Below are 19,187 nucleotides of genomic sequence, written 5' to 3' on the forward strand. Positions count from 1 at the left end.
GTTTGTCCACAAGATCAGACCCTGTTTTTATTTGTTTGAATTCCCAGGTTGTATCCAACTAATTTTTACTCAGAGCAGACCCACACATAATTTAAAATTGCCTTTTACCAGGGCTTTGGGCCCTTAATTTAATGAGTTTTGGGTACTTGCGTCCTCTCTTACTTGGGCAAAATCTGTAAGACCTGTCTCTTATTAGTATAGATGTGTTTTTATTACCGTAGTTTTTTTTCAATCAGCTGTGGTTGTTGTAATGGGTTTCAGTCTGAATTTCTCATTTTAGATTGAAAGCTGCCATTGGCCACGGTTCTCTAAGGGTGCAGTCTGGCATTGCTGTATACCTGATGCCCCTATACCGTAGTAACTGAAAGCCCTCTGTATTCTGCATTGGAAGTCAGAGTGGAAAACGCAGTTCAATTTAAGTCCATAAGAAAGAGCCAGACTTACGTCATACTTAGAGCAGACTCACTGAACTTAACGAGATGTAAGGAAAGTTTTGGTATTTCTCAGAGAAAAGGGCAAATTGTGGTCTCTTCCTGCATTTAAGACTGCATATTAGGACAAACATTATAATAATCATGAAAAAAGAAAGAAAGTATACACAGCCATGAAATTCTGCACTGTAATGGCTGACAAACTCATTTTGTTACTGAATATCATGGGTAGGAGAACCTCAAACCTCCATCAGGCCCTCAGGACTGTTCCCAGGTCATGACCAGTCTCAGTCCAAGCTTCCTACCCCCCTCAATGGTGCACCCTCTACAACAGCTCTGGCTACAGTTGTGGATAATGCCTCTTGCTTGTCTGGATGAAAGAAGAGAGGTGGTGGATTGAGTGCATGCAGAAACCTCTGATTTTGGGGGTACGTAATTGGAATACGGGGACCCAGGTGGCGCTGTGGGTTAAACCACAGAGTCTAGGGCTTGCAGATCAGAAGGTCAGCGGTTCGAATCCCGTGAGCTCCCGTTGCTCGGTCCGAGCTCCTGCCCACCTAGCAGTTCGAAAGCACATCAAAGTGCAAGTAGATAAATAGGGACCGTGCCGGCGGGAAGGTAAATGGTGTTTCTGTGCGCTCCTCTGGTTCACCAGAAGCAGCTTTGTCATGCTGGCCACTTGACCCAGAAGCTGTCTGCGGACAAACGCCGGCTCCCTCGGCCTATAGAGCGAGATGAGCGCCACAACCCCAGAGTCGGACCCGACTGGACCTGATGGTCAGGGGCCCCTTTACCTTTAATTGGAATACAGCCTAAAGTATGAAGAGTTGCACCTCTTACTCCGCCCAGTTTTGCATCTGGCGCCACCTATTTTTGTCACAAAGACCCCAAAAGGGAATAAGCTGTTTGGGCTAAAGAAAAGAAAATATTCCCCACCCCTGAATATCTGTGGCTCTTTTATAAAAAGGATGAAGAACCTATGGCCCTTTCCCAGAGAGCATGGCCAGCTGTCAGGAATGATGCGAGGTGTATGGGACACTCACATCAGACATTTAAAGCTGATTCAACACATTAATGACTTCCTCCCAAAGAATCTTGGGAACTACAGTTTATTGGTGGAGACTGCAGCTCAGTGAGGATGAAACTACTGTTCCCATTTAAACTGCTTTAAATGTATGACGTGGATTTGCCTGTTCTCCAGCAACATCTGGAGAACCGCAGGTTTTCTAATCTGCTAGCTTAATAGTAAACAAAAACACAAGAAAAACCACCCAAATATGTCCAGAGGACAGTATTGAGGATTCTCCAGCAGGATGCAACAGTCTTGATTGAAATAAGGACGTGGCTACCTCCAAATCTTCATCAAGGATCATATATTTCTAGCATTCAAGCAGTACAGCTTTGGGAGTCATAAGCACATCATTCCCAGCAATAACTTTTATTATGCCCAATGCCATAAAGCAGGGCTTTCCGAACTGTGTCGCGACATGCTGGTGTGTCGGCTGCAGTGTGTAGTGGTGTGACGCAATGGGAAGGGGTTAGTTTAACCTCCGGTTTGCTAGTAAAACTGAATTACTGTGTTGTGAAATGATGCATGTCCAAAAAGTGTGTCACCAACATGAAAAGTTTGGAAAGCTCTGTCATAAAGAGTAGAATTACTTCCGGTTCACCCTAAAGGAAGCAGTTCTCATTATGGTGAACTGGAAACCCTTGAGGATAGAGGCTGAGCAAGCCTCACCATGGCCATGACCCAACCAGGCAATTCTTAGGCTCTTCAGCAAAACAGATTTGTCACCCCTTAACTGATCCTGCACATGCACTCCCGGTGAATAATGCAGACTGGAAGACCACATGGATTTATTTTTAAAGTAGACTGTGAGATTAAAGTCAACCCACCACAGCTCTACAACAAGGAGAGAAGAACTCTCATATCACTTGTAGTGAAAGAGCTGGAGATCTATTTCTGTATGCAAGAGGAACGTGGGCAGCGCAGACAGTAAAGTATGCCCCATGAATAACCCATTGCAGAAATATTCAGGACCATTATTAGCCTTTCCAGTTGCCTGTGAAAGCAGTCTAATTATCTGCTCTTGGTCACCAAAATATTATTGGCAGAATAGAAAACCAGTTTTCAGGGTTAAGCATCTGATACATTATTTAAAAGATCCAGAAAATAATAGGACTGAATCAGTTCTCAAAAATGTTCAGATTTCATCTGCAATATTCCTTCTGTTGTTCTAGCCATTACAGTTCAGTGTGGTGACAAGCTGCTGCATTCGCACAATAAGCCAGAGTGCCTAGCTTACCATAATTTATCTGGAGAAACAGCATACCCATGCAGGCTTCTTGATCACTCTTACTTTGCTCCTCTTCTGCAAGCAGGATAAACAAATCAAGAAGCACTGTGACAGTACTGTGACAACAGTATTGCAGAATAAACTGCCCATTGAAATATGAAGTGCCCCATCTACATTGGCATGCCACCAGTTTCTGAAGATGCGCCTGTTTACACTGACATTCCCTTGATCTCTTGACCCAAGTTTCCTGTTTTAATTGCTGTGCTGTTTTAATGTTTCATTGCATTTTAAAATCATGGATATTTACACTGTACTGTAGATGGTTTAATGGGGTTGCTTATTGTTCCATGGAACTGGTATATTATTTACGGTAATTATTCCATATTTGAACAACATTGTGCAATTGTTTTTTTATGTTTTGTAAGCCATTTAGAAGCTGTTTTGGCATTAAACGGTATATTAATTAATTATATCTGAACCAGGATCATGGTTTGCTGCTCTCTGAAGTCATGATCAGGAAGCCAATAAAAGTCATCAACAGCTTACTTGAAGAACTGCCTTATTCCATTTACACGCTTGTGCAAATTAATTGAAACAAACAATGTAGTTTATTGTACAAAACTCACATATACATGTACAAAACTCACATATACGTACATTGGTAACGGATATGACCTCCGCTATTTTTAAGCAGCATTTGAACACGGTTTGGCATGGAGTCTACTAGTTTCGAACATTCACTGTTGATTTTCGGATACCTGTACCACACTTGAATCAGCGCCTGAATGACCTTCTCCATAGTCAAACAGTCTACAGCACCGAGGCAATTTTTGCATATGGCCCACAAAGTCTCTTCCCTTCCTTCCCATGAGTCTACTCTGAAACATTATCTGCAGTAAGTAACAAAAATAAACAAATAAACAAATAAACTATAAACCATGTCCTCTGGTTGACCAGCAACCATGTCTTCTTAGAGAACGATAAACCACAACCCTGGTTAAGGCGTACAGTAATTGGAGCAAAGACTTATTAGTTTCTTGATCCGCTTTGCATAAAGGTAGGAACAAAGTGGGAGAGATTGGCAGCCTATGCAAGATAAGCCAGCAAGTGTGTTGTACCCGTAGGTGTAAATGCAGCTACCATCTGAAGTCCTGCAGCCTAGCTAGCTAACCACAATCCTGTAGCTACATTCCACACCATGGGAGCAAATATAAGGTTTAAAAGCTAGGGAATGTGACCATTTCCTGCCAGCCTCAGCAGAATTTCACCTGTGAAGTGCAAGAAGCAACCCCAGCCGCACTAAATTGGTTCTAATGGGATTATATAAAATGGTTGGGTTTTACATCCCTAGTGAAATACAGGGAAGTGTTTACGCAGGGAAATATTACTGTACAAACAGCGAAAACCTATCACAAATATATGTATTTGTGGTATCTCTTTACTGGCTTAATCCAGAATGGCTTTTCTTGCTTTTAGCACCACGCTGGCTTTCATCAGCACAAGCTTCTTACTGCGAAAATATAACCATTGTTCCACTCACACTGGGCAAGCAAAAAAACAATTCTTGCTGCCTATAAATGGCTGTGCAGTTTGGTTTGAATGGATGAGGGCTGAATTCTGCTTTGTGCACATGGTGAAACCGTTATGTGATTATTTGTGTGAGATCCAGATTTACAGCAAAGCTTTCGAAAGCACGTTAAACAGAAGCAGGGAAATGTAGTTATAGGACAAAGAGGGAAGGAAGGCCTGCGCAGAAAACCAACACATAGCTTGAGGATAACAGACGGCAATTCACCCAACCCTGAGAGTCAAAGTTTTGAACCTCTCTGCATTTTAACACAGAAGCCCCATCATCATCACATGCAATATTTCCTGAATCTAGAGAGACAGCGTGATAAAGTCCTCAGTTAATTTGTCTTCCTTCCTCAAATATCAGGATGCAAACAAAGCACTATCCTCTCAAATTAGGCAACGTAGTACAAACTTGTTCTCTGCATCAAAAGTGCAAATAAAAAGCTACAAGTGCAAAAGGTATCAAAGAAAGCTCTCTGGAAACTGCTGTCATTCAGTGATAAGCCTGCATGTGAGAAAGCAGCCTTTGAACGGCTTCTGTTTGCTTCAACGCACGGCTGTTGCCAGCCTCCTTTTATGCCGCTGATTCCAAAGCATTCCAATATTAGCCATCCTGGCTTGTACTTTTACAGTTAGAGCTCTCTCTCTCTCCCCGCACCCCGCCAAACACACACCCTCTGCATGACTTTATTAAAAGGCGATTTTCTAGACCATTAGCAGCAGCACAGCCTAGCTAATACAGCTGCAAAATAGAGAATCAATGAGTGGACTCTGCGATTAACTTTGCTATTAAAAATGGATTTCAGTTCGTTATAACAGCTCACAAGCCTATGAGAGGCAGACAGGTATGCTTAATCCTTTGCAGAAATGAAAGGAGATAAGGTGCAGACAATCTCCTGTGAAGACTGCATCGCTGAGGATGCCTGAGGGGACAGAAAAGAACTTCCAGGGGGAAAGACATGCCTACTAAAGAGATGTAACATCCGTCCAGAGCAACAGGTCTGGAACGCAGGCATCTGCCTTGCACACCGAGTCAGACCACTGGCCCATCTAGCACAGTATTGTCTGCACTGAGTAGCAGCAGTTCTCCAGGGTGTCAGGGCAGAAGTCTCCCCCAGCCTTAGCTAGAGGTGCCAGGGATTGAACCTGGACCTTCTGCATGCAAAGCCACTGATCTACGACCCTTCCTGAGGTCTGCAGGGAGAGCTCTGTAAATCAAGGCAAGCCATCAAGGATGGCCATCTGTCACGGATGCTTTAGTTGAGATTCCTGCATTGCAGGGGGTTGGACAAGATTACCCTCAGGGTCCCTTCCAACTCTACAATTCCACGAATCTATGACTCATTAATGTTACTGCCTTGAGCATCCCTCTACTGCTTCACTACATCTGTGATCAGTTTTACCCATGATCTTGATCACCAATGTAGTGCCTGTAGGCACATATGAGCCCATAGAGGCCTTAGCTGGTGCCTGCAGGGTCCCGTCCCCCCCCCCCCCATGACACACACTTAATTTAGACTTGACCGAATCATTCTCTTATAGTAAAAAAAAAAGTAGGTTGCAGTTGCTTGCAACAGTAGTTACTTCTAAAAACACCTCTGGAAAATGCTTTTTTTATGCAGCTTTCTCTATATTTTCCAAAGCTTTCTGTTTGGTGTGTTAACCATTTCGTTGCTTGATTTTGTAATAGGCCTTTATATTTTGGTCATGCATATAAGGTGGCATAAAACAATATTGTTAATAAATAAATAATCGCGCAGCAATACACAGAATCGGGGCCTGAATCTTTCAGTAGAAAGAATCCTTTACAATATCAATACCAATACGACCTTGGCTGTAGGCAGGTGGGAAATAAAAAATAAAAACCCAACTTTATTGGCTATTTATTTGTTAAGATTTCCTACTTGCTCTTCACCTTAAGAACACAGGACAGGTTACAACAATGTAACAACACAGCACTAAAATCAGTTAAATGGGATGACACAGCTCAGTTAGTTAGGCTGATAACACCAAGGTTGCAGGTTCCATCCCCATGTGGGACAACTGCATATTCTATGGTTCTATGATCCTGTACCCCAGGGGACAGGATCACACTTCAAAATGACCTTAACAGATTAGACAACTGGGCCAAAGCAAACAAGATGAATTTTAACAGGGAGAAATGTAAAGTACTACACTTGGGCAAAAAAAAAATGAAAGGCACAAATACAGGATGGGTGACACCTGGCTTGAGAGCAGTACATGTGAAAAGGATCTAGGAGTCTTGGTAGACCACAAACTTGACATGAGTCAGCAGTGTGATGCAGCAGCTAAAAAAGCCAATGCAATTCTGGGCTGCATCAATAGGAGTATAGCATCTAGATCAAGGGAAGTAATAGTACCACTGTATGCTGCTCTGGTCAGACCTTGCCTGGAGTACTGTGTCCAGTTCTGGGCACCACAGTTCAAGAAGGATACTGACAAGCTGGAACGTGTCCAGAGGAGGGCAACCAAAATGGTCAAAGGCCTGGAAACGATGCCTTATGAGGAACGGCTTAGGGAACTGGGTATGTTTAGCCTGGAGAAGAGAAGGTTAAGGGGTGATATGATAGCCATGTTCAAATATATAAACGGATGTCATATAGAGGAGGGAGAAAGGTTGTTTTCTGCTGCTCCACAGAAGCGGACACGGAGCAATGGATTCAAACTACAAGAAAGAAGATTCCACCTAAACATTAGGAAGAATTTCCTGAAAGTAAGAGCTGTTCAGCAGTGGAATTTGCTACCAAGGAGTGTGGTGGAGTCTCCTTCTTTGGAGGTCTTTAAGCAGAGGCTTGACAGGCATATGTCAAGAATGCTTTGATGGTGTTTCCTGCTTGGCAGGGGGTTGGACTGGATGGCCCTTGTGGTCTCTTCCAACTCTACGATTCTATGATTCTATTCTATGATTCTATGATCTACCACATAAAGAATAGAGTGAATCCTAAAAACAACAACCAAACAATTCTGATTTGTGATACTGAAGCAACTAAACAGTTGGGATTTTCCCATCTCTGGAATGACTATTTGGGGGTTCTTCATAACAAGCCAAGCTGAATCTATCTTCAGTGCCCCAGGTAGCTTTTCAATGTCCTCCAGAGAAATGCATGGGGGCAGGAGAGGTAGGGCACCCATATCTCTGTTTACCATCTACAGATTGCCACCCCTCGGGTTGCTGCCTGGAAAGCCTCAGTTTGGCTCTAAGTAACAGGTGCAAGCTTTGTTGCAGAGCACGGGCAACTACCTGCTACGGTAATTGGGAAGAGTCACAGCTCAGAGGCAGAATATCTGCAGAAGCTCTCAGCATTTCCAGGTTGGGCAAGGAATATCCTCAGTCAGAAACCTGGAAAGCCAACTGTCAGTCAGCATGCAGAGAAAGAAAAGGGAACCTCACAGGATGCAGCCCCTCAAGTTCTTCTATCTGGCCCTTGAATGCTGATGGTGCTGTTTGGTTGCTCAGATGATAGAGGAGAGTGCACAAATGCATGCAGAAACTAGTTGACTGTACAAAGCTTGAAAATATTAATTAATTTACAGGTACTTACTTACTTACTTACTTCTTAAATCCATCCCAAAGCAGCCCAAGCTAGCGGGAAAAAAAACAAGTGACGAAACAACTTCAAAGCATCTTTAAAACAATTCCAATGCAGATGAAGACTGGGGAACATCTCCACTTAAAAGGCTTGTTGAGAAAGAGGAAGGCCACCAGCAGGTTGCAGGAAAGGCAGGAGAGATGGTACCTATCTAATCTTCAAGCAGAGGGACTTCCTCAGGGCAGGCGCCATGAGGAATGGTTATATATAGGAGGTCCTCTCACCTGCAGAGTGCAGGGATAAATTGGGCATATAAGGGTTGAGTCACTATTTCAGCTATCTTGAAAGTTCAAGTCTTTCGCTGTGCCACTTTTGCCTCTGACTCTGATCTCACCACTGGCAGGTGGCCCCCAGAAGGCTGCACAGAAGCTGAAAAAGGGTTTTGCACTCCAGTAGACGCGGGTGGCACTGTGGTCTAAACCACAGAGCCTAGGGCTTACTGATCAGAAGGTCGATGGTTCGAATCCCCACGACGGGGTGAGCTCCCATTGTTCGATGCCAGCTCCTGCACCCCTAGCAGTTCAAAAGCACATCAAAGTGCAAGTAGATAAATAGGTACCGCTCCAGTGGGAAGGTAAATGGTGTTTCTGTGCGCATGCTCTGGTTCGCCAGAAGCGGCTTAGTCATGCTGGCCACATGACCCGGAAGCTGTACGCTGGCTCCCTCAGCCAGTAAAGCGAGATGAGCGCTGCAACCCCAGAGTCATCTGCGACTGGACTTAACAGTCAGGGGTCCCTTTACCCTTAACCCTTACTGAGCTAGATGGACCACTGACCTGGCTATGCACAAAGCAGTTCCCTATGTTCTGACAACAGAGACCCTACAAAGCTCCAAGGATAAGCTAAGAAACAGCTCTCCACTACCAGTGGCCACAGACCCAAATGGCCGACTCAGAAAAGCCTGTGGGTTTAGTCTTTATATTCTCCTAGCCACACTGGGAGGATGCTGAGCAGGGCAGTCCGCTGCCCCACAGAAGATAGCAGCCCTCAGGTTGCAAAGTCTTGCAGCCTATCTTTGCATCATCCAGGGGAGGAGTCAGCATTGTAAGAGCCCCGCCAAATCAAACCAAACCATCTTCTGGTCAAATATCCTGTTTCCCACAGCAGGCAATAAAATGTTTTTGGATGGGAGGCCCTCAAGAAGAACATGAGGCCAACAGTCCTCTCCCTCTGTGGTCCCCCAGCAACTGGCCATTCAGGTGGCAAATAACCATCTTGCCTTGTTGTTACTGGTAAACTCATCCTTGGTCTATGATTCCCTTTCATTTATTTTATTTTATTTTAATTATTTTTTTAAAAAAAATCTTATTTATTGATTTTTCACAAAAACGAAAAAGCTCCACACATTTTAGCATAAACCGTAAGTTATTTTATCCATTGACTTCCTGGCCTCCCCTTCCATGCTTTCCATATTTAGCATACCTGCCAAGTCCTGGACTGCAGAATTCGGGACCGGCAGCCGCATGACACCGGAAGTTGCGTAGACGCGGTGTCGCTTTGCCCATCTATGGGCACAAAAAATGGCTGGCGCCGGCAATGGAAGTCGCGTCTACGCATGTCCAGAAGTGCGTAGACGCAACTTCCGGTGTTGCTTTGCCCATCTATGGGCACCAAAAATGGCGGCCACCGACACCGGAAGTCGCGTCTACGCGCTTCCAGACATGCATAGATGCGACTTCCGGTGCTGGCACCGGCCATTTTCTGTGCCCATAGATGGGCAAAGCAGGGGGGGGGGGAATGGCCACCGGCAGGAGAATATAAGGGAGAATAACGGGAGACGAAGTGATACAGGGGACCACCGGGAAACGGTATGAAAAAACAGGGGTTTCCCGGGGAAAATGGGGTACTTGGCAGCTATGATATTTACCCTTGAATGCTGCGTATTTCACCTGCACTATTCAATACATCCATTTAAACCTATCTTAAAAAATTAACGCTCATATTTTAAGTCCTGCTCAGGTTTTAATCTTGCTTTAGCAACACTTGAAATGCTTAATAAAAGACCCTTAGTCCCCAGGGAATTTTTCATCATTTGGGTCTCTAATCCTTGCTGATAATTGTGCCAGTTCCGCGTACTCCAACATTTTTCAAAGCCATTCTTCCTTTGTTGGGACTTCTCCTCCTTTCCATCTTTGGGAATTACAGTATTCGTGCTGCTGTCATTAAATACATAAATGTTAATAAATGCTTTTAATTAAACTAAGCTATGTGTAGACTAAACTATGTACAGTATAAGGCATTTATAAACTGCTTAATACGCTTAAGCGGTGTACCGTATTAAAAAAAAAAGATTGCTATCATTAAGACCAAAATGCAACCTAAAACCAATGAAGCATTAGAATAAAGGCACATAAAAATAAGTAACAGGGGGATTCAGGAGATTTTGAAGCCATCTAAGCTTCGGCATCAGTAAAAAATGAATGGCGTGCTCTTGGATGGAAAATAATTAAGTTGCTGGATAGGATATTAAGATCCATGTTAGCATTGTCAGAAATAATACCTGTTCTGCATGCAAGGCCAGTAGGACAGGCAGAACTCAGAAGCCTCAAATCACAGACAAGACAATGATGCCAGGAGAACAGGTTTAGATCTGCTAGATACTAGGAAACATTAAGGGACAATTATGATCTTTGGCCAATTGTACTAAGTGATGCTGGTGCAGCCGGCGTTCATTCCCCGTAGGTGGACCAGCGTGAACACTCCCTGACTCTGGTCTTCCATCTATGCTCTACCTCCCAGCCTGCCCAACTGGCCAGTTCAAATATTGACGTTGGTGGGCAACCCAGCCGTCCAATGGCTGGCCACACCAAGATGAATTTCACCCCCTGGGAATGGAGGGGAAGCCTGTGATAGGTCACAACTGCTGCCCACCCCCAAGCAGGGTAAGCGGCCATTATAGGACAATGCAAGTCTATACAAAAGGGACAGGATCCGTGTGAACAGAATCGGAACCAGATTGCCGGAACTTGATATGAAAAAAGATTTGCAGAGCTTATTGCTCACCAAGGGTCAAGCTGTGCATAATGTTCAGGAAAGAGCAAGATCGGAAGCAATTTTCAACAGCATGGAAAGAAAAGCATTATTTACTCCTTCCCCCGTGCCACAGTCCAATCTGGGTGGTGGTGGGATGTGGCAGCAGCTTTTTAGGCAAGGTATACAGGGGTCACGAAGAGTCAGACACGACTAAACGACTAAACAACAACAACAGTGGTACCTCAGGTTATAGATGCTTCAGGCTACAGACGCTTCAGCTTACAGACTCTGCTAACCCTGAAATAGTACCTCGTGTTAAGAACTTTGCTTCAAGATGAGAACAGAAATCACATGCCAGCAGCATGGCGGCAGCGGGAGACCCCATTAGCTAAAGTGATATCTCAGGTTAAGAACAGTTTCAGGTTAAGAACGGACCCCCAGAACGAATTACCAGTAAGTTATTAACCCGAGGTACCACTGTAGACAGTTGTAAGCAGGTGCTCCACACAATGTATAGTTTGATCCTAAATTCTCCATAAGTTTGGAGGGAACACTAATGCCACACAGAGCTCTTGCATGGCCAGGATTGTGCAAAATACAGAATGATGCATATTTGCTCAATTTGTATAGTTTACATGGAGCACGGGATGCAGGTGGCGCTGTGGTCTAAAACACAGAGCCTAGGGCTTACCGATCAGAAGGTCGGCGGTTCAAATCCCCGCAACGGGGTGAGCTCCCGTTGCTTGGTCCCAGCTCCTGCCCACCTAGCAGTTCGAAAGCACATCACAGTGCAAGTAGATAAATAGGTATCACTCTGGCGGGAAGGTAAACGGCGTTTCCGTGAACTGCTCTGGTTTTGCCAGAAGCAGCTTTGTCATGCTGGCCACATGACCCGGAAGCTGTCTGCAGACAAACGCCAGCTCCCTCAGCCAGTAAAGCGAGATGAGCACTGCAACCCCAGAGTCATCGACCACTGGACTTAACGGTCGGGGGTCCCTTTACCTTTACATGGAGCTCAGGAGTCATCTTTCTTACTGGAGGATTTGCGTTTTCTGGGTGCAAAATCTTACTGTTTGATTGTCTTTGCACACAGATCCAGTGAAGATCTGTGACAGGCACCGGGATGCAACTTGTGTCATAAAGCAATCTTTCTCTGCAACACTCACATTTAAAAACAGAAGCCAACGTTCAATTGCAGAGGCCTGAGCGATGGTGTGTGTAGCACCCACGCTGGCCTTTCTGTGTGGGTGCAACTGTCCACAAAGCCTATTCTCACAAGCACCTGTGAGCCTGGAAGCCAGAAAGAAAATGCTAACCTATGCTGACTCCCAGAGGTTCCGGCCTGCAGCAAGCTAGTTGCGTGCCTTCACTGTTGCACAAAGCACAACTCACAGTGCACCCTTATAAGTCACACTAAGAAAGGACTAGTAGTTGCACATCAAACACCTCTCCCAGCACACAGCAGTACGGTATGTGTACACTGTGCACTCACCAGGAAATGAAGGTGCAGAAATTCAGCATGGGGCAGCTTTTTCCCACATCTTTTCTTACTGCCACAAAAGGATTGTGGCAGAAACCATCACAGGGCCTTCAAAAGATCTGGGTGAGTGTACCCTATCCCTGACATCTATGGATGATTGCAGTGCCAGATTTCCTTTCCCCACATTGGCATGCATCTATTCCCACCCACCTATCTGCAGGCTTCAAGTTCCCAAGCTATGTTTTCGTGCTGTGCATACAAGACACATACGGGAAGCTCAAACCTCTGCCTTCCCTACTGGGTTTTCTGCTCATTAATCAGCACAACTTAATGGAGCTGTTCATTCAAACAGAATAAGCCAGAGCCCTCATTAAGCCAGAAGTGTATGAGTGCTCTCTGGGAGAGAAAAAAATTAAGAAAACAAAACACTAACTCATGCTGCAACCAGGCTTACAAATCAAGGAATTGGGGAGGGGAGGGCTGTGGTTCACACCCAAGCTTCTCTATCATTTAGGGAGTTGCAAGGGGCTTGAAAGATCATCTGGCTCAAATGTCTACTGGCTTCAAAATCAGCATAGGAGACAGTATCTTCTCAGCTGGGGAGCATGGCCTGAGCCCTTTTTTTGCCATAATTCAACACTAAACTAGGCAATTCCAAGAAGACTTTTGAGAAGCTACCACAGCTCAGTGGTAGAGCACAAGATTTGCATACAGAAGGCCCCGGGTGTAATCCTGAGCATCTCCAGTTAAAACTTTAAGTTTAACCTCAGGAAAGAATTTGCATCAGAATCCACTTATTCAGGAAGAGTTTTGCACGGAAACCCCTGCTAAACTGAAGGGGGTGGAAATGTCTCTATTTTAGCAGTGCCTTGCACCTGACATAACCAGGTGACTGACAGGTGAGCACGTCAATCCTGAGCGAGCATTTCATTCCAGGTGCCTCCAGTCCAAATTCAGTCCTCCTCTCCACTACATCACAACAGCTTCTGCCAGCCTTGGTGACCCCAACCAAAATCTGACAGGGAAGGAAAAGAAAAAGGCAGTATCTGCATTGAAATCATTCTGAAACATATCCGATTCTACCTTGAACTTAGTGGGCTTCTTTGCTTCTGCTGCCCCCATAAGAAGACTATCCCCAGAATCTAACACCCAAGAAGGCATCAAGGGGAGAAGCTTGAAGGTTTTAAACAGCCAGCCTACCCCAGAGGCTGCTATTATGGCTCTGGGTTCCCATACAGATTCATCTTCAGCAGGCATGGGGGAACTGTAGTCATCTAGATCAGTTTCCCAAACTTGGGTCTCCATGTTTTTTGGACTACAACTCCCATCATCCCTAGCTAGCAGGACCAGTCGTCAGGGATGATGGGGATTGTAGTCTACAAGCAGCTGGAGGCCCAAGTTTGGGATTACAAATCCCACCATCCCAGACTACTAGCCATGGTGGCAGGGTCTGGTGTCCAACAACAGCTGTAGGGCCACAGGTTCCCCATTCCCCGATCAACAAATGCAAGGCCATTAGCACCATGAGTGGAGCCATTATGGGAAGCCAAAATGAAGAAAAGCTTGGCTTTGCCTGAAAATCTAAATATATTTCACCAAAGAAAAAGTAGTGCTCTGGGGAACTCCCACCAGAATTCACTCCACAGCTTCATTTGGGGCTTGATGTTCAGCAAATAGTGAGATTCTATCAGCAGAAAACACCATTATTATTATTTTCAAGTGTAACCAGAAGCACTCACAATCAAGAGCATTAGTCTCTCCTGGAAAATCCAGGACCTGAAAACCACAGCCTGGAGGGAACTGTCAGCAGATCTTGCCTCAGGCTTGTCAGTACTGCATGAGGTTCCACTTTATTTCCTGGGATAATTCAAGTCTTCCCCCATCAAAATTGACCAAAAGCCCCGCTAGGGACCAGAAGCATTTCTTTACAACCCTGCCTGATTGAGCAAATCAACTGCCTCAAGCTGGGCGCACATAACTGCCAAGGCAGAACAGGCGTGTTACACCATCTGCTGTTGACATGACAGTCCCAGGTCTTTAAATAGCCAAGGGTCAACCACAGGAGCTCAGAAAGCACGCATCTCCATCCCAAGACACAGGCGTGCAATAGCAGCACACAAGACCCATCCAGCTGTCACCTCGCCCATCCCTGTCAGCCAAGCAAGGGGGTTTCCATCATACTTGGCAAAGGGAATTGTTCCAAGAGAGATGTTGCAAATGAAAGGCTGTAGCTCAGTGGCAGAGGACCTGCTTTGCAGTTAGGAGGTCCCTGGTTCCATCTCTGGTGTGTCCAGGTAGGACTGGAAAAAGCTCTATTCTGAAAACCTATACAGCTGCTGCCAGTCAATTCAGACAATAGCTGGAAAGACCGATGACCTGACTTGGTATAAGACAGCTTCCTATGTCCCTAAGAATACTTATCAATAGCAACTTTTTTATTTTTAAAAAAGGTTTGCTAAACAACTTATCCCAGAAACCCTTACTGAGAGACTTGCTTTTGCCACAGACCTGACTCTTTCATGAAAAGTAGAGGGAGCATCTCAAGATACACTACGAAAAAGAGTGACTCTACTTGCTGCCGGAGTTACAGAGATAATTCTCTGGAAGTACACTGGTCTTTGCTAATTTCCATACAATGATTTCTTCCTAATCTCCCCTTGAATGCCTAGGAATATATGCAGCAGATAGAATGGCAACCTTTCTCCAGCTCTGTTCTGTTCGGGTATCAGAAAAGGCAACAAGAAAAATCTAACAGTAAATCTAATACAGCCTTTGTCAACCAGGTGTCCTCCAGATACATTGGTCTACAATTCACCACGGTAAGGGCTGGTGGAGAGCTACAGTCCAAAACATCTGGAACACCCAGGTTGGCAGCGGCTAATCATACAGACACACCATTTTAAAGTTGTTCATCATCTTCCCCAATGCCACTTTAAGACTCCATCTGCCATCACAAAGGCTCCATGTAAAGGCAGCCACAGAGCAAAGCACTGGACACACACTAGCCTATATCACTTGTACATCACAACAGCACAGTTTGTATTCTGGTTCCGATCAGTCAAAATAATTGTGAAATCACCCTTGAGCTTCAACAAGACTCCTAGCAAATGCTGCAGTTTGTGAAGACTCAACTCAAAAAATGCTTTTGGATCAGCTATGTTGCAGTGGGTGGGGAGTTAAGATGATGATGATGATGAAAGGATTCTTGTTAGGCCCTGGACCAAAGTTCAAATGCTCAGCACCAGCAACTCTCTGGATGCTGCACTCTTGAGGAATGCAAAGCAGTTTGAGGCTTGCAGAAATCTGTACCATATCCAGCTCCTTACAAGCCGCAGCTGCTATTTTGGACTGTGAAGTCCAAGTTAAGTCACCATCCACTGAAGACTACAAATTCCAAAGTTGCTGATGTAAAGATATGTTCATGGAAGACAATGACAAATTATACATAGGCAAGAGGCATGGTTGTTGTTGTTGTTGTTTAGGTCACTGAAACTCCCTCTCCTTACCTGCTGGGGTCAGGTAAGGCCACTGAGTGACAGAAAGAAGCTCTAACATGCAAACCTTTCTCCAAGGTTACTGAATCTAAATAATCCAACAGCCCACAGCATCTGAGCTGCAAACAATATCAGAGATGTCTGTCACTAAATACTAATATAAAATGTGGAGTGAAACACATAGGTAAATATTTTGTTTCAAGCCTAAGCAAACCTGATAGCTTCGGAGATTTCCAGCTCTTAGGTTAAACCCTGAATATTCTGCACCGTATCAAGCTTTTGTCTTAAGCCCACAGAAAACATGATATGTGCCGAAGCCGTTGGCACCGTTAGTGCAAGCAAAATCCCTAGAAGGCAACAGCTTAAATCTTCTCAATTGTCATCAAGCCACAGACCCAGAAATTGATTCTTCCAAAGTCCTCCACGACAGCCTCACACATCCACCATGCTTTCCTCTGTCCAGACAGAAAATGCAGTGCCAAAGCAAAAACAGAACCGGCTGTCTAAACTTCAGCCTGAAAATTTCACATTGCCCGAAAACTGCAGAATTTAGTTAAGCTGAAGTTCAGTTTGCTACCCAAACCAGGAGAACAAGAATCTTAGACACCCGTGGACCTTGCTTCAGTGACGCAACTGGGAACTTGCAAATGAAAGAGGACAGGATTAGATCTGAAGTGGGGAGGGCAGAGAAAGGATGCTGCAACCACATATTCTACTCTGGATGGAAAAAGCAGAGAAAGAACCCACGGATGCTGTCTTTCCTCTGCAGGGAAAGCCTGCTAGCTAAGGGTGGCAAGAGATGAAGCAAACCAACCAGTGGATGCCGTGCAATTATTTTTCTCCACCACCCCTTCCAACTTCAGTGTCTCAGGGTAGCACCTGGGAGAGAAAACTTGTTTCAACTGGTGTTACCTGGCGGTGCACCTGCCCTCCCGCTCGGCTCTGCTGGCAGCTCCATTAATCCCTCCCTGGCAAACCACCCACAATATTGCCGAGCTCCCAGGAGTCAGATATGCAGCTGGGAGAGAGCCAGAAGCATTCAGATGTAGAACCACAGCCAGGAGAGGGGAGCTCAGGGTCAGCAGGGCCATGGCTGGGGACACACCTGCCACCATGTCAGAAGTGCGTAAGCACAAGTGTTCCGAAGTCTGCAGTGCCAAAGGGGATTGGCGTGGTGGCAAAGGAAGGGGCCACCTTACCACCACCTCGGCTCTTTGGCAAAAAACTCAACTCCCAAAAAATACTGAGGAAAATTCTGAAGCGGGGGCGGGGGGGCGGGGAGAGGGTTGCCCCTCTGCCAAAAGGCAGGGGCGCAGGTATGCAGGGCCACTTCACCCTCACATCCTTACACATCACAAAGCAGCACATCCACGCTCCAAATTACGCACTTCTCTACCTTTCAAACAGTGCAACCTGAAACTGACAACCCCCCCCCCCGCGCCGCCCTACTAGCCATTCCTGCAGACCGGTTGTTAACCCCTTCCTTCCCTCCGCTTCTCCCAAGCCAAATCCAAGTAGGCTACTCACAACCCGTGGGAGCCGATCCTTTCCCCGCCCGCCTGGAGGAAACCTACTTCCTCCCTCTTGGTTATGCCCCCCTCAGTTAACCCCTTCTTGCCTGCACAAGAGGTTCAACACCTCTCCCCCATCTCTGGAGAGGGCCCGTCAGACCGCGACGCGCAGCCTACTCCCCACCACACTGCCCCGCACGCCCTCCGCTCTTCTCTCGGGGCGATCGCCAGAGCGCAAAGGCCGCCTCCTTCGCGCCGTGCTGCGCGAACCCTCTCCTCGGGGCGGCAACCACCGCCCGCCCGTCCAGGGCTCGTTCCTTCGGCGGCGGCGTCCTTTCTACTTACCAGCCGGTGCGAGGAATCTCCGCGCCACCGCCGCTGCTGCCGCCCGGCTGTCATCTTGCTGGAAGCGCGGAGAGGAGGAGGAGGAGCCGGCGCGGAGAGCGCGGAGCTGCCGGTCGGGGAGCGTGTGCTGGAAGATAGGGAGGGAGGGAAGGAGGGAGGGAGGGAGGCGAGGCTGGCCCGGCCGAGGGGAGGAGAAAGGGAGGGCAGGAAGGAAGCCGGAGCCACAGCCGCGCACTCCTCCTCCTCCTGCCCGCTGTTCCCTCCTCTTGGCCGGAGCGTCCCCCCGAGCGAAGGCGAGACGCAGACCGTCCACTTCCAAGCGCGCACTGGCTGCTGCTGCGACTCGGCTCCTTTTTGCCTCTTTAACCCTATCGGGGCTTCCCACTCGCCGGCTCCGAAACGGTGGACTTGCCGAGGCTGGAAGAGTTGGGTGGCTGAGGCACAGACAGCCCAGCCCTGATGGGGTTAAAGAGACACGCTTGCTGGGAAAGAGAGAGACGGGCCCGGCTGCGAGAAACGGCAGCTTCTGAGGAGCCGCCGAAATGGTGTTGCTGCTGCTGCTTCTGGTGCCGCCTCTTCTGCTCGGAGAGACGAGCGGGAGAGGTGTGTAAGGGGTGGGGGCTCGTCTCTCCCCCCCAGGAAAGAAGGGTAGGAGGGTGGTCGAGTGCTCTTGGTTCGCTTTATTTATGAGTTCTGTGTAGCAGAGGGGAGCTGGCACTGGAATTTTGTGAATCGGTTAAAATCTCAATTTTATATTAATTGTTAAAGTAAAGCCTCCTTGCTGGCTGCTTTTCGTTGATCAGTCCATTGTAACATCAGTGGGTTTGGAATGCACACCTATTGTCTTATCTGATCTCTCCCAATTGAGAGTATCAGTTGAAAGTGTAAACCCCGATTAGCATAGCGCCTTTGAGGTCCGGAGCTGAAAACGGGTTTTCTCAGTCTCAGAGTCCCATCTGTTACTCATTCATAAAATGTATAAGGTCCTTTTTCCTGCCCCCTTTTGATGACAGGACGGAGGAAATAACAATTAAATGTTTTGACCTTTTGTTTGAATGATAAAAAGTGGTTTCCTTTAACAAGATCTACCAGTGTATTCCACAGGATGTAAGGCTGTTTTCCAATCCAAACCTGATAATGTAGTGACTTTTCTCTTTTATTTTCTCTTTCCACCTCTTTCCCCATACTTCTCTCTCTCTCTTTCCCCACACTCCTCCCCCCAAATTCATTTTAGGGTTTTCAGTTTTTGCCTCAGTTCCCCCCCCCCTTCACGGTGTTTCCCTCTCAAACTGGTCCTCCTTTTCTTTTATCCCCCCCATCCTCATTGCATCCTTCTTCTCTCTGCCCCCCTTTGACACACACACACAGAGAGAGAGAGAGAGCGAGAGAGAGACTTTGTTTGTTTGTCCCCCTGCCCCCTTTCCTCGCATGTCAGAACTGGAGCTTGAATCAGTTCTTCTTTCTGCTCTGCTAC

General features: G+C 46.3%; 1 protein-coding gene across 1 annotated transcript in view; it reads right to left on the minus strand.

Moving 5' to 3' along the window:
• MID2 (midline 2) overlaps positions 1–17,895 on the minus strand; it is a 190,487-nt gene extending 172,592 nt beyond the window's left edge. The window contains exon 1 of the mRNA XM_035113295.2: positions 17,714–17,895. The gene's annotated coding sequence lies outside the window, so the exon portion shown is untranslated. The remainder of the gene's footprint in view (positions 1–17,713) is intronic.
• Positions 17,896–19,187: the final 1,292 nt, after the last annotated feature.

This window comes from Zootoca vivipara, chromosome Z (assembly GCF_963506605.1).
Source record: "Zootoca vivipara chromosome Z, rZooViv1.1, whole genome shotgun sequence".
NCBI classification, from domain to species: Eukaryota; Metazoa; Chordata; class Lepidosauria; order Squamata; family Lacertidae; genus Zootoca; species Zootoca vivipara.